Here is a 12,000-nt window from a genome sequence, read left to right as displayed (position 1 = left end):
TTAGAGATAATCACAGCGAAGGCTATAAAAATCTAAAGGTTCATGCTTTTTTGTGCAGAGTACTGTTTTGGTAGAAATGCATCCCAACTCACTGTGTATTTTCTAGAGTCTGATAACCAATGAATCACTAATTTTATAAGACTCACAAAACAAGTGTTTTGTGAATCTTATAAAATTGTTTTGCCCCTTTTGATGTATACCCTCCTGTTTTTACCTCCTATGAGTTTCTCCAGATGTCAGCTTTTGGGTTTTTTTTCTCACAGCTGAGAATCTAGTTAGTTTCTCAGCTGTGATGATTTGCTGCTTTTCCTAAATGTTTTAAACTGCTAAATGCAAAATAATACAGTTGTTTGAGATTTAAACAGATAGATATTTTCCTCTGTGTTCTCATATCTGCAGATGTAATAGTGACAAGGAAAACTGACAGGTTAAATAGTAATGAAAATAATCTTTAGTCCTCCACAGCTTTACTAAATTCAAACTTAACCCCCCCACCTAAAGGACAATTGATCCTCTCAGCCGTCCCCTTTGAAAGGTTCACACATCTAACACACTAACTTAATTTCAGCACACACTCATGGAGAGGACAGAAGAAAGAGGTCTGTTGTGTTTATCAGACATCCCAAAAGAGATCCGCTTTTCACAATGGGACCTCTCCTTTCTTTTCCTTCCTGAAAAAGATCTCGGCCACCTTGATTCTATTTGACTGACAGCGTGACAAAGAGGCTTCTTAATGTCCTGAAGAAGGAGCCTCCTCCTCTTTCCCTCTAAACTTCCTTTCAGGGTGATCAGCTGTATCCATCATACCCCTCTTCCTGACCCCAGGCGGCACTGCTGCATCAGCAGCACCCCACCCCCGTTACCCCGCCACTCTCTCGCCACATCGCCTCCATTGCCAACCACCCTCCCGATTAATAAGCACCAGGTTGCCCTCGGTGATGGGACACACACTTAAATCCCATCAGTCGTCCTTACAGCAGCAAGAGCCAAAGCATCAGCAGGACTCTTTTTGTCTTAATTGGACAATGGAAGCAGAGCCAGCCTTTGTTCAGGGCTTGACCCGGCACACAAACCTTGCTGATTTGAAAAAAGTGACAGTAAACCTATTCAGGGCTGTTACCACTTCATTCTGCCCTGTTCTAGCCAAAAGGCACTTAGTAATTTGTTATGTGAGAAAAAAGAAAAAAAAATGTTTTTTTTACAACCATTCATTAAAACAGCCTTATCAGTTATCAAAAAAAAAAAAAAAAAACACTACATAAGGACAATTTGAGTGAATTTTTAACTTTCTATTATAGAAAATAAAAACCTCAAGTGCACTATTCCCCGTTGCTCTCATATAGCCAGGTATTTAGTATTTTTATTATTAAGGCTTGATAGTCTGCAAATTTGCAGACAAATTAAAGGAAAAAAATGACCACTTTCTCTAAATTCCTTCAAATTAATTATGATCACTGTGCTTTGAGAAAATATTCCCTCATTTGATTTTTTGATAGTGGTGAAATTAAAAACATTTCTTGGTGGTAAAGCGAATGCACAGATCTAGTTAGAAAATAGTCTACTGACTGTCTGCTCATTTTATTTCTGGCTGTACTCAAGCTGAAAATGTGCCTAGCACAGATAATGGAGAAGAAAGAGCGAGGGAGCCACATTGAGTGAAAGCGAGACAGAATGACCTCCACTGCCACAGAGGAACGCTGAGCTCTTGCAGCACAGGGCTGGGTCTTGGTCACCGTAGCCTTGGACAGGCTGTGACAGCTTATGGAAAAGCCTTCTGCTACAATCAGCCCTTTCCCCTACAATCCTGGCAGCAGTAACACTCGCTGACCTTGTGTTTCAATATGAAAAGGGGGAGAGAATGAGTGAGTAATGTCCTGTTTGGGGTTGTGTTTGTGTAACTGAGTGTATGTGTGCGTGGGCAGTTGAGATTTTTTGGAAAAGCATCTATGGGCAAAGGCAATGATGCTGCTGAGATGAAGTGGGAAATCTGGCTGAAAGCTTGAGTGTTTCCAGCTGCTGCATTCAGTTCTCTCACTTTAACATTTATACACATACAACGTTGCAGGATGCTTCATTTTTTTTTTTTTGCTAACACTAATATCTAAGAGAGCCAGAAGATGACCCCAAATGGGTTTTTTAATATGATTTTAAGATGTCCAATGGAGCAACAATAACGTCTTGTTTTATCAGACCAAGAGTACAAAACCCATGGATAAGATATCAGCAAAGACTACCCACACAAGAAGAAGCTACAAATTGTCACAGTTTTATTATTAAAATCAAATGCTACTTTCAGCTGCTCCCTTGTTTACAAGGGGATGCAACAGCAGCTAGCTCTGCATATTTGATCTGGCAGATTTTTCTGCTGGCTGCCTTTCTAACGCAACCCCAAAGGAATTTGTGTCACCTCACAGAAACTAACTGGGAATCTTTCGCTTCCTTGTGAATGTGTAAACCACTACACTATGGAGCTTATTAAAATTGTTGCGGGTTAATTGTCTATTCATCATTCTAATCATTTTGTTCTTAACAATGAAAAAACAGAATTTATTGACATAAAATCCAAACCCACAAAGACTTACTGACTCATCATATATTGATCTATAGAAAATAAGCATCAACTTCAATAAGGCTAACTGGATCAAGTTTATATGTGCCAATACAACTGGTTTGTATACTGAACACCAAGCTGTTTGCTTTAGTTGTTGTTTGCAGTGCACCAAAGACACACATGGTTGGATTGCCAGGCTGCAAACATTAACCAACTATAAGTGACCACACAATTATTTATTGGAACAGAAACAACTACATGTCCCTTACATCTTTCAACCGTTTCACACTTTCATTTTTAACCTTTTGCCTCTTTTTGTCTCTTATTCTTCTAATGTGTGTATGGGAGTTTGTATAAATGTACATTTGACTGCGTGTTCGCATGTTTGAATATGTACACTACACTTTAAACTGCAATTTTCTCCAAATTGTAAAGAACTTTGATTGTGTTTTTTTAAAAGTGCTATACAAATAAAGTTATTATCCCACTGCCCTCCCTAAATGTGTTCTCTTCTCTCTCTCCCAGTGTCCCTGTGGGATAGGTGATCTCGCTCTCTCCCTCATTAATTTTACAATGTAACAGAATAACAAGTGAATTAGTAATCAGTCATCAAAGGTTGGATGTCAAAGCCATATATAATCCTGCATACCCACTTTCGTCAAATAGAAACTGGGCTGAAGTTTAGATAACGCGTCCTGCAAATGTTTCACAATAAACGCCTTTCTAAGAAAGGATCTCTGTCTACAGGGCATTTAATGTGAAAGGGGACGCAGGAAACGTTGACAGCACAGAGCAGCTGCAGTAGCAACACAGTCCCAACAGAGCAGAGTGACTCAAAAGCACTAAAATGTGATCCATTTATTTTATAAAACGGGGACTCATAGAAGCCCAGCAACCTAAATAAAAACAATAGCCAGTCACAACTGAGATAAAACAGAGGCATTAATGTTACTGCACAGTCTTCAATGCTATTTTTAGCTAGCTCATTAGCTACCTGAACCAATCACATTTTTAGCATTTAACTACACCATCACATACTTTTACCTTTTTAGTTGTTCCAGAAAGTGGTCCTCGCCAACTCCGTCGTCTTGCTATAAAAACAAAGAAACAAAAAAAAAATACCCTGCGGTGTCGTTTAATGCAACCTGGGTAAATATCGAAATTTTTATCGCATGCCAAACTGAAAAAGATCAGCCTTTCAGAGGAATTTTCGCTCATAAATATCCAAATGTCAGTATTAGGCTACAGAATGTCTGGGAAACACCTTAAAGCATTTTAACCAGTGTGCCGCTCAGGTTGTAGTGCTTACTAACATAGCGAAAGCTCACATTTTGAGACAGCTAAAGCGGTCTTATTAGCGTTTCAGGCCTCGATTGCAGTGGGCGTGGCTTTCAGAGCACCACCCGACCCCTGGCCTTCGTCAGTTGCATACTTTCGGGATGATTGTATTTTATAGACTAACTGTGATTGTTTTATTTATTCATCTGGATGAAAAAAAAATGTGCTTACCAACAGTACACCTAAACCCATCAACACCACAGTTAGAGACAGTAATGATCATACAGATCATAGGTGGTGCTCTCTGTATACCATTATAGCTGTCTAACACATTAAATGTGGCATGAAATTAAAAAACAGAGAACTTCATGTTAAATGGGCCTGCTACAGCTGGGACAGTAATAAAAAAATAAATCAATAAATAAAGCTAAAATAAAATAACAGATGATCATCATCAATTAAATGGCAACCTCAATCAAAAATTAAAGCAATAAATGCCAAAAATTAATAAAGTTCACTGAGAAGGAGAGTCTATCCTCCACGTGTAGGTTGCTTGTGTGGATAGAATATTCAGACACATGAAGTGAAATGCATTAATGGTTCCATAGTGTAGTGGTTTACACATTTGCCTAAACCCTGGTTCAATCCTGAGAGAAGAGACAAATCCCTCTGGGATTGCATTAGAGCAGTATAAAAATCTGATAAATCAACCATGTAGAGATACCTGCTGTGGCAACCCCTTGTGAATAAGGGAGCAGCTGAAAGTAGCTTTTATCTCATTGCAGTGATTCAGGTTCAGGTTACTTTATTTATATCCGTGGGTAGATTTGGTCTGCAGTAGTGAATCATCCATCCTCACATGCACATTTTCAGTAGACACACAGACAACAGATAAGTGTAGTACAAAAGACTGAAAAAATTAAAATAATAATAATAATAATATTAGAGAATCCCCATAGTATCATGTAGAAAAGCTATGATTCTATGATTTTTTTTTATCTGACCATTGGCTGCTGGAAGAAAGCTGCTGTTAAACCTTGCTGTTCTGCACTTTAGAGCCAGAAAACTTTCATCCAGAAGGAAGCAACTGAAACTTGCTATTGTATAGGGTGCGTGTCATCAACTGGCTGGTGTACAGGGGTTCTGGGTTCAGCTGTGGCTTACCAGTCAACCTGTTACACCACTTAACAACTTGAGGGAGTTTCTGTTCTTTGTAGATAAATATTCAAACCATGAAGCCAAGGAAAAGGATAAAACAGGCTCAATAAAAGCACAATTAAAAAAAAAACAAAAAAAAAAACACAACATCAATTTATTGCATTGTTCTGCTGGAAAATCTTGCATTTATCTGGATATTTGATTGTTGCAGAGCCAGCACACATCCAATGGCAGCAGTGGCCTCCTTGCACAGCAAAAACAAATCCAAGGAAGCGTCCAACATGCTTAAATGATCAGATCAAGTACTGAAGGGATGTGCCTAGACCACAGCCTACCCAGTGGATCACTGCCAAAGTCCTGTGCCAGAAAGAACACCTTAAGAGGTTGTGTTTCCATGCTCTGAAGAGTCAAAGCTGTTTTGGCAGCACACAGTTCAACCAACATGCAATTAGGCCATTTTAATGCTGTGGCTGACTGGTGAATAGTTACATAATTTAGGCAGTCCTGGGAATAAGCATGTGCTTGCATCACCACCTTAAGATGGAGTGAAACGCCTGGCCCTGATAATGTAGAAAATGGAGCCTTCAAATGTGTTGATGTTGTGAAAAGATCTATTTTAACCCAAAGAATAATCTTTTCCTAACCCTACCTAAGTAGAATTGGTCTCTAAAGATGCAAAAAATGAAAAAGAAAAAAAAAAAAAAAGATTTTAAATGGGTCATGAAAAGAATCAAATCTGTCTCCTTGTTAAAAGCCACATGCATGCACCACCGCTGACGTTAATGCTCTTTTGAACAAGAAACACTCCAATATGTTTTTTTTTTCAGGAATGCTTAGACGGCTCACCTCAGATGGTATGCACAAACAACCAATATGATCGTTTTAGCTGGAGAATTTGAAAAGCAAAACCATTAACTTTCCTTCACATTACTGCACTGTGATCCAGCCTGCGTCACAGCACACATTGTGCTCTTCAAATCAGACATGTAAGCTGCAGGCTGAAATTTCTGGCTGCAGGTACTGTTCCATTGGAGCTGGCATCTGTGCACAGGGAGGGAATACAGCAGTACACCCTGTGAGAACACGCTGTTCCATAACAGGGCCGTGCAAGAAGGGATTCTCAGCTGGATGCTTTCCAGGTTTCAGTGGCAAGAATAAGGATATATTATGACTGAGTGCTCTCAATGGAGACACATGCACACTTTGCGCTTCATGAGCACATATTGGTGTAATTGAGTCCACAAACATCCAAGAGATTGATCTTGGGGGGGAAAAAAAAAAAAAAGGAACAGTGTAGACATGAGCCTGTACTTCGTGCCACAGTCCTGCTGTGATGCGATGCAAGATGTGACCTTATTTGTTTTCCAAGAGTTCAGTGAGAGTCCCTCCTTCACCTTGACATGCCATCACTCCCCCACAAACACGTGCATGAACTCCCGCCTTACGGTGAACCTTTGACTTTGCTCCAGACACGCTTCCTGATGATCGACTTGAGGGCACAACCAGATCATTTCCACTAATTTCTGTGGGGGAGCTGTTTTAACATAGATCTGGGGATGGGAGCGCAAACGGAAAGAGGACAAATGTCTGTTTTAGAATTACATTTGGATTATAATATTCTGTAACTGTACCTCAAAAGGGAGTGCATGAATAGGTGTTAAGTGCGGTAACAGAAGGCTTAAATAAACTAAGGATTAGGTTCACTGAGTCATTTGGTTAGTCAAGCAAGAAATCCAGCAGTGACAGATAAGAACCTGCCCTGCATGTCAAAATCAAAGATAACAGAACAAGAGGAAGTGCTGTCTACTGGAATTGTGTAGTACTCATGCATAAATGTACACACACATACACACACAAACAGTCAAAATTAGCATCCCAATCCCCTTTTGCAACAAAGAGCAGGATGTTCAGCCCAGTCTTTTTGGCTGCACATCTACATATTGCATGTCCTACATTCCTGACTGTATGTTCCTTTCATCCCTCACAAAAAGCCAGATCATTCTAGGACTGTGAGAAAGAAGGGCATTCTTTTAGCTTGGAGGAATTTCATCCTCACAGCGTTTCCGTTTCCCCTTTGCTCCTGAGCAGCTGTAAACACTGAGGTGTGAAGTAGACTCTCACCCAGAAGCACAAATTCATGGTCAGACACATTCTCAGCTGAGGGAATAAAGTTAAAGTTAATTATCTGCAACCTATTTAAAGAGTGTTAAATTGAGCTCAGCCTAAGGTTTAATTGTGTTCTGGATTCGATTGGAGAGGCTGTATTGTTTGCTCATCAACATATGTCCAACACTCCCTTTGCCATAAAATCATGAGTTTGGCTAGAAATAAGTATCATGTACTAATTTGTGTATACTTATATGTACTGTGAGAGAAAACGGTTGGTAAAGAGAGGTGAAATGTGTGCTGAGGTAAATCAATTACAGGACCAGTGGAGAGTGCAAAAAGCAGACAAGTTCACAATTTATCATTAATTCTTACTATGAAATGTATGAGAAAAAGGTCCAAAAACAACAACAACAACAACAACAACAACAATTTGGCTTAATTCTGCTATTCAATCAATATGCTGAAATATGTATATATATATATATATTTTTTAGTATTAATGCAGTATGGCACTAGAAAACAGATATATCAAATCAAATCAAAAATAATTGTTCCAGTTCCTGCAGGTGAAACTAAGATATAACTGCTGATGTGATGGTGGAGGGCTTTGAGGAGGAAGCCCCTCCCCCACCAGTGGGATCAATGCACATAAATAGAAGAGGTCACAGACCTTTGACATCTCCTTTCAGCCGGGGGTGGGGCACAGGCCTTTGTGAGATTGGCTTTAATGATCCAATTGTCAGGCAAGTCATACACCATCATACAGTATATACAGTTTGAGCCACATTTTGGTCTTTTCTGTGCACACTCAGCTTTTATGCTGTTAATTAATGGATGAAGGAAAGTGTTATCCTGTCTGCATCCAGCTGCCTTGCTTCACTCTTCATCACTCCCACTTCTTTTTCATCCTTTTCTCCCATCTCGTCCCCTCTGGAGGCTCCTCTCCAAACCTTATTTGTGCTTCTCCCTCTCCTCCTCCTTTCATGATACATTTTTTTAAAAAAGACATTTCACTTAAAAGGAATCATAGACCACTTTCTACAATATTTGCAGGTTCCATGGTTCCACGGAGATGATATTGAAAAACAATTAGCAAGATGCAAAATATTAACCATTCACTCAGATGAATGAGAGCTTCAAAATGCACAGTAAACTGATCAGACCGCTGCGCTTAAGTAAATATAATGGGAGACAGATGGGATTCTCTGAAGAAGAAAGAAAAACATACAACACCGACATGGCCCTTGTAGTCCGTGAATATTTGCTTTCATTTATTGCGGCTTAGACACTAAAAGTGAACACAGTGCTCCTGGCATTCTTGGCGCTCGATGAAAAAGACAGGTTGAAAGTTTACAAGCATCCATGTGGAGCACGTTTGGCTTTGCACAAATTTTCATGTTTTGCTGAAAAGGGTCAGTTAAGCTTTGATATACAGTGACACAGCTGGGTTAATTAGCTAACTCTATCCAACTGAGTCACATTAGACGCAGTTACCACTGAGGCAGTAAGAAAAAAAAATCTATTTAGGAATCGCAAAATGTTTCACAAGGCCCTGAAACTGAACCTTGATTTCTTTGTGATTTATTTGCATCAGGCTGCAACAATAAATCTGCCCAGATATTAATTGCAAATGTAGTAATAATGTAAATACTATAATAATAATAACGAAAACACTAAAAGACCCCAACTTTAAGTTACTGAATACTCTAACTTTTTCTGTTTTTAGAACATTCTGCTGACACCATTTGCACACTTTTGCTTAGGTAAGTCAGTAAGATTTTAAATGCGGGACCTTGCTTTTCATGCCGCGGTGCTGATCGAAATACAGGTATTTTAATTAACTATATTTGGCTCACAGAACAAGTTTTTGTGACACAATTGCATTGACCACACGGGATATGAGGATAAAACCTGAATAGAGGGTCACGACTCCTGCCTCAGCAATTTGATGAATGACGCCTATATTGAGGACCACCTGTTTTCTGGGGCCTGTCACATTGCAGCCGGAGAAGTGTGAAAACAATAGCACTGATCTCTCTAGTTGGGATTTTGTCCCTTGTGCCATCTGCACTCACGATCAGAAAAGACTCACGGAGAAGTGCTTCAGAAAGGATCAACAGAAGCATCTGCTGGCTACACCCGGTGGTGTGATCTGCAAACTGGTATCATGAATGATCTGATTTTGTCTCACTGATCAATATATAAAATTTGTCAGATGCCACAGCAGAAACTGAAACCGCTGTGTTACTGACTGACCGCATAATTAATTGCTTTGTATCCCCCTTTTTTGTTATGACAATGAATACAAACCTCAGTGAGCTGTCACAGCCCGGTTTGTCATAACAGCAAATGAACATGAATCTTCTTTCTTTTAGAGGAATAAAAGAGAGAAAGGCACAGGGCCAACTGAGTAAACATAAGCCATGAACACCAAAAGCAGAGCACTAATGTCCCCCCCAAAATTACAGAGAGAGAATAATGAGTGGAAATAAATCAATCTGTTACCCTGGTGACAACTGGATGAGCACAAATGGATGCGAAATAGTCATTTACCCATAACTTGGTTGAGCCTTTTTCATGAGAGAAAATGTCATGTTGGACTTTTGGAAAACCTCTTTGCCTCACGGCAAGTCTCCAGCACAGCAAAACAATGGATGAGAAGATGGGGAATAAAAGAAAAAAAAAAGAAAACAGCTGTGAGAGAGGGAACTGCTATCATAACAAAATGAAAGGTTAGATGATGCTCATCCCAAATAAGATGTGCTATTATTTTAAAGAGGCTATCTTTCGAGGGAGAATGGAAATGAGGCACAGCTTATTTAATTTGTAGTTTTAAGCTGCCTAAGGTGCACATTTAATGAAAAAGGAGGGAACCTTCATGTGTTTAATGAAAATGACAGTTTTGAGACTTTCAAATCATTGGTTGAGACTGCAAAATAGTTAAGACGCAGCAGTCACTCAAAGTAAGCCAGCACCACACCGATTCAGGGCCTTCGCAAAGCAACATGAGAAAGAGACATCTCCTTCAAGGCTAAAGAGACAGACCTGTCCGAGTGCACGAATGCTGTCATGGGGCCTTACTTATCTCCACCAAGATTAAGTCCCAATTGTTCACCAGGAACAAAGGCAACCAGTGAGGAAACCAGCCCCCCAAGGGCCAGATGGTCTGCATTCAGAGCTCCCCTGACCCCTCCATTCCTTGTCCTCTTTGACAGGGCTGCGCGTGGTCCACGCAAGCCATGCCACCCAGCTAATTCATAATCACAAATGAATGATCAGTCATGTGATACTGTACTCCTGTGACCTTACTGTTGTGTAGCAACAAAAAATAATCATATTAGATATTATGAATGAGATATTATGAAAAAGACTAGAATAAAAAAAACTGAAAAGAAGCAGACTGCTTATTGTAAGTGCCTCAGTGCCAGCTATGCTGTAGATGAAAGGATGTTGTAATGTGCACAGGCTCCAAATAAACCTCCTGCTCACTCTTATCTGATATGACTTTATCTAAGCTGCTGAAGCTTGTTTCAACACCAAGCCTTAGGCAACACTAACAGTGTTCAACAGACGCACGCTTAAGTATTAGTGACCTGGCTCCAGGCACAGTAGGCATGACTTTCCTGACAACGAATAGTTACCAACAAGTACTGAAGCAGCCACAGTAGATAAATGAACTGATTGCTAAAAATGATCATGTGAAAGGTCGCTCGGTAGCGCGCACACAGGCAGCCGGCGTTTACAACTGAGCATCACTGACAGCCCGAATTAAACAAGGTTTGGTAGTTTGTGCAAAATATACTGCACTAAACAAATTAAGATCTGGGTAAAAAAAAATACATTCAAAAAAAATCATAAACGCAGTTTCACGCAAGCCTACCTTATACACAGCCTAAAGAGTTACATTTCCGCGAGGATTTGGCGTCCGTGTGTAAACTTGCGCTCTCCGGTTCCGACGCCAGCACCGACGCTGCAGCTCCGGGAGCTCTGCCGCTCTGCCACAGCTGATCGCAGCCCAGGAAGCAACAACGTGACGTCAGGAAAAGACTGTACGTACCGTTTGGGATAACGCAGTTTGTGTTCATTTGTGCCTCAAATGGGAGGGAAAAAAACAAAAAAACAAAAAGGGATATGCAAAGCTAGTAAATGAATAACTATCGACTAAATGTATAAGTGGGTGTTTAAAAAAAAAACAAAAAAACTTTAAAATGTAAACGCAAGAATTCTAGTTACAATTTTTTGTTTTTACAGTAGCTTTTATTAACCTTATTTAACAATTTAACATTTGGGTATTTCGGTAGATCCACATATACAAGAAAATAAACAACGTGCGCATAAATCAAAAACAAAAAAGAACGAGATAATAAAGTCACTGACACAAGCACATATATCTACAAACACACCTTCAACTGTAGGATATGTTGAAGTTGTATTCTTTTGTATTGCATCTTTCCTTGATTTAAGTCTGTGGGCGCCACTGCTCAAAGCTTGCTTTGGGTTTTCAAGTCAAACTACAGTCATGTCCGTCTGTAGGTACAAATGATTAATGCACTGAGTTTAACAGCGTGCACGCAGCATGCATGCTCTTTATACTGCATAGTTTGGATAGATACCTTTGGTGATATAAATGACTATGACTATAAAACATGCCTGCAAGGAGCAACCGCAGCACGTTGTGTTTACGCTTTTTTTTTTTTTCTTGTCATATAATTCAAGATCAATGGGCTTTTTCCAAGTTCCTGAAAACAAGCGAGCTCTCGCCATAAGTTGTAAAACACCGCCCCCTGTCGTATGACATCAGGAATAAGAAGCTGACGCTGAAGGTAGTTGCTGTAGAATTATTACGCAGCATAGCAAGCAATTCTACTGTGATAGAAGTTATAAAACTGTGCAGGATTTGCAGT

General features: G+C 39.8%; 1 protein-coding gene across 4 annotated transcripts in view; it reads right to left on the bottom strand.

The window, feature by feature from the left end:
• The window catches only part of greb1l (GREB1 like retinoic acid receptor coactivator), a 48,371-nt gene extending 37,279 nt beyond the window's left edge, over positions 1-11,092 (bottom strand). For 2 of the 4 annotated variants that reach the window (XM_030752641.1, XM_030752645.1), the window contains exon 1: positions 10,977-11,092. The gene's annotated coding sequence lies outside the window, so the exon portion shown is untranslated. Of the gene's footprint in view, positions 1-3,595; positions 3,643-3,879; positions 3,927-10,976 lie in introns of those variants that run through there. The other 2 variants (XM_030752642.1, XM_030752644.1) reach the window with 2 other exon arrangements.
• Between the last annotated feature and the right edge of the window lie 908 nt (positions 11,093-12,000).

This window comes from Archocentrus centrarchus, chromosome 17 (genome assembly GCF_007364275.1).
Source record: "Archocentrus centrarchus isolate MPI-CPG fArcCen1 chromosome 17, fArcCen1, whole genome shotgun sequence".
Classification (NCBI taxonomy): domain Eukaryota; kingdom Metazoa; phylum Chordata; class Actinopteri; order Cichliformes; family Cichlidae; genus Archocentrus; species Archocentrus centrarchus.
This window is presented reverse-complemented; position numbering and strand designations above follow the sequence as displayed.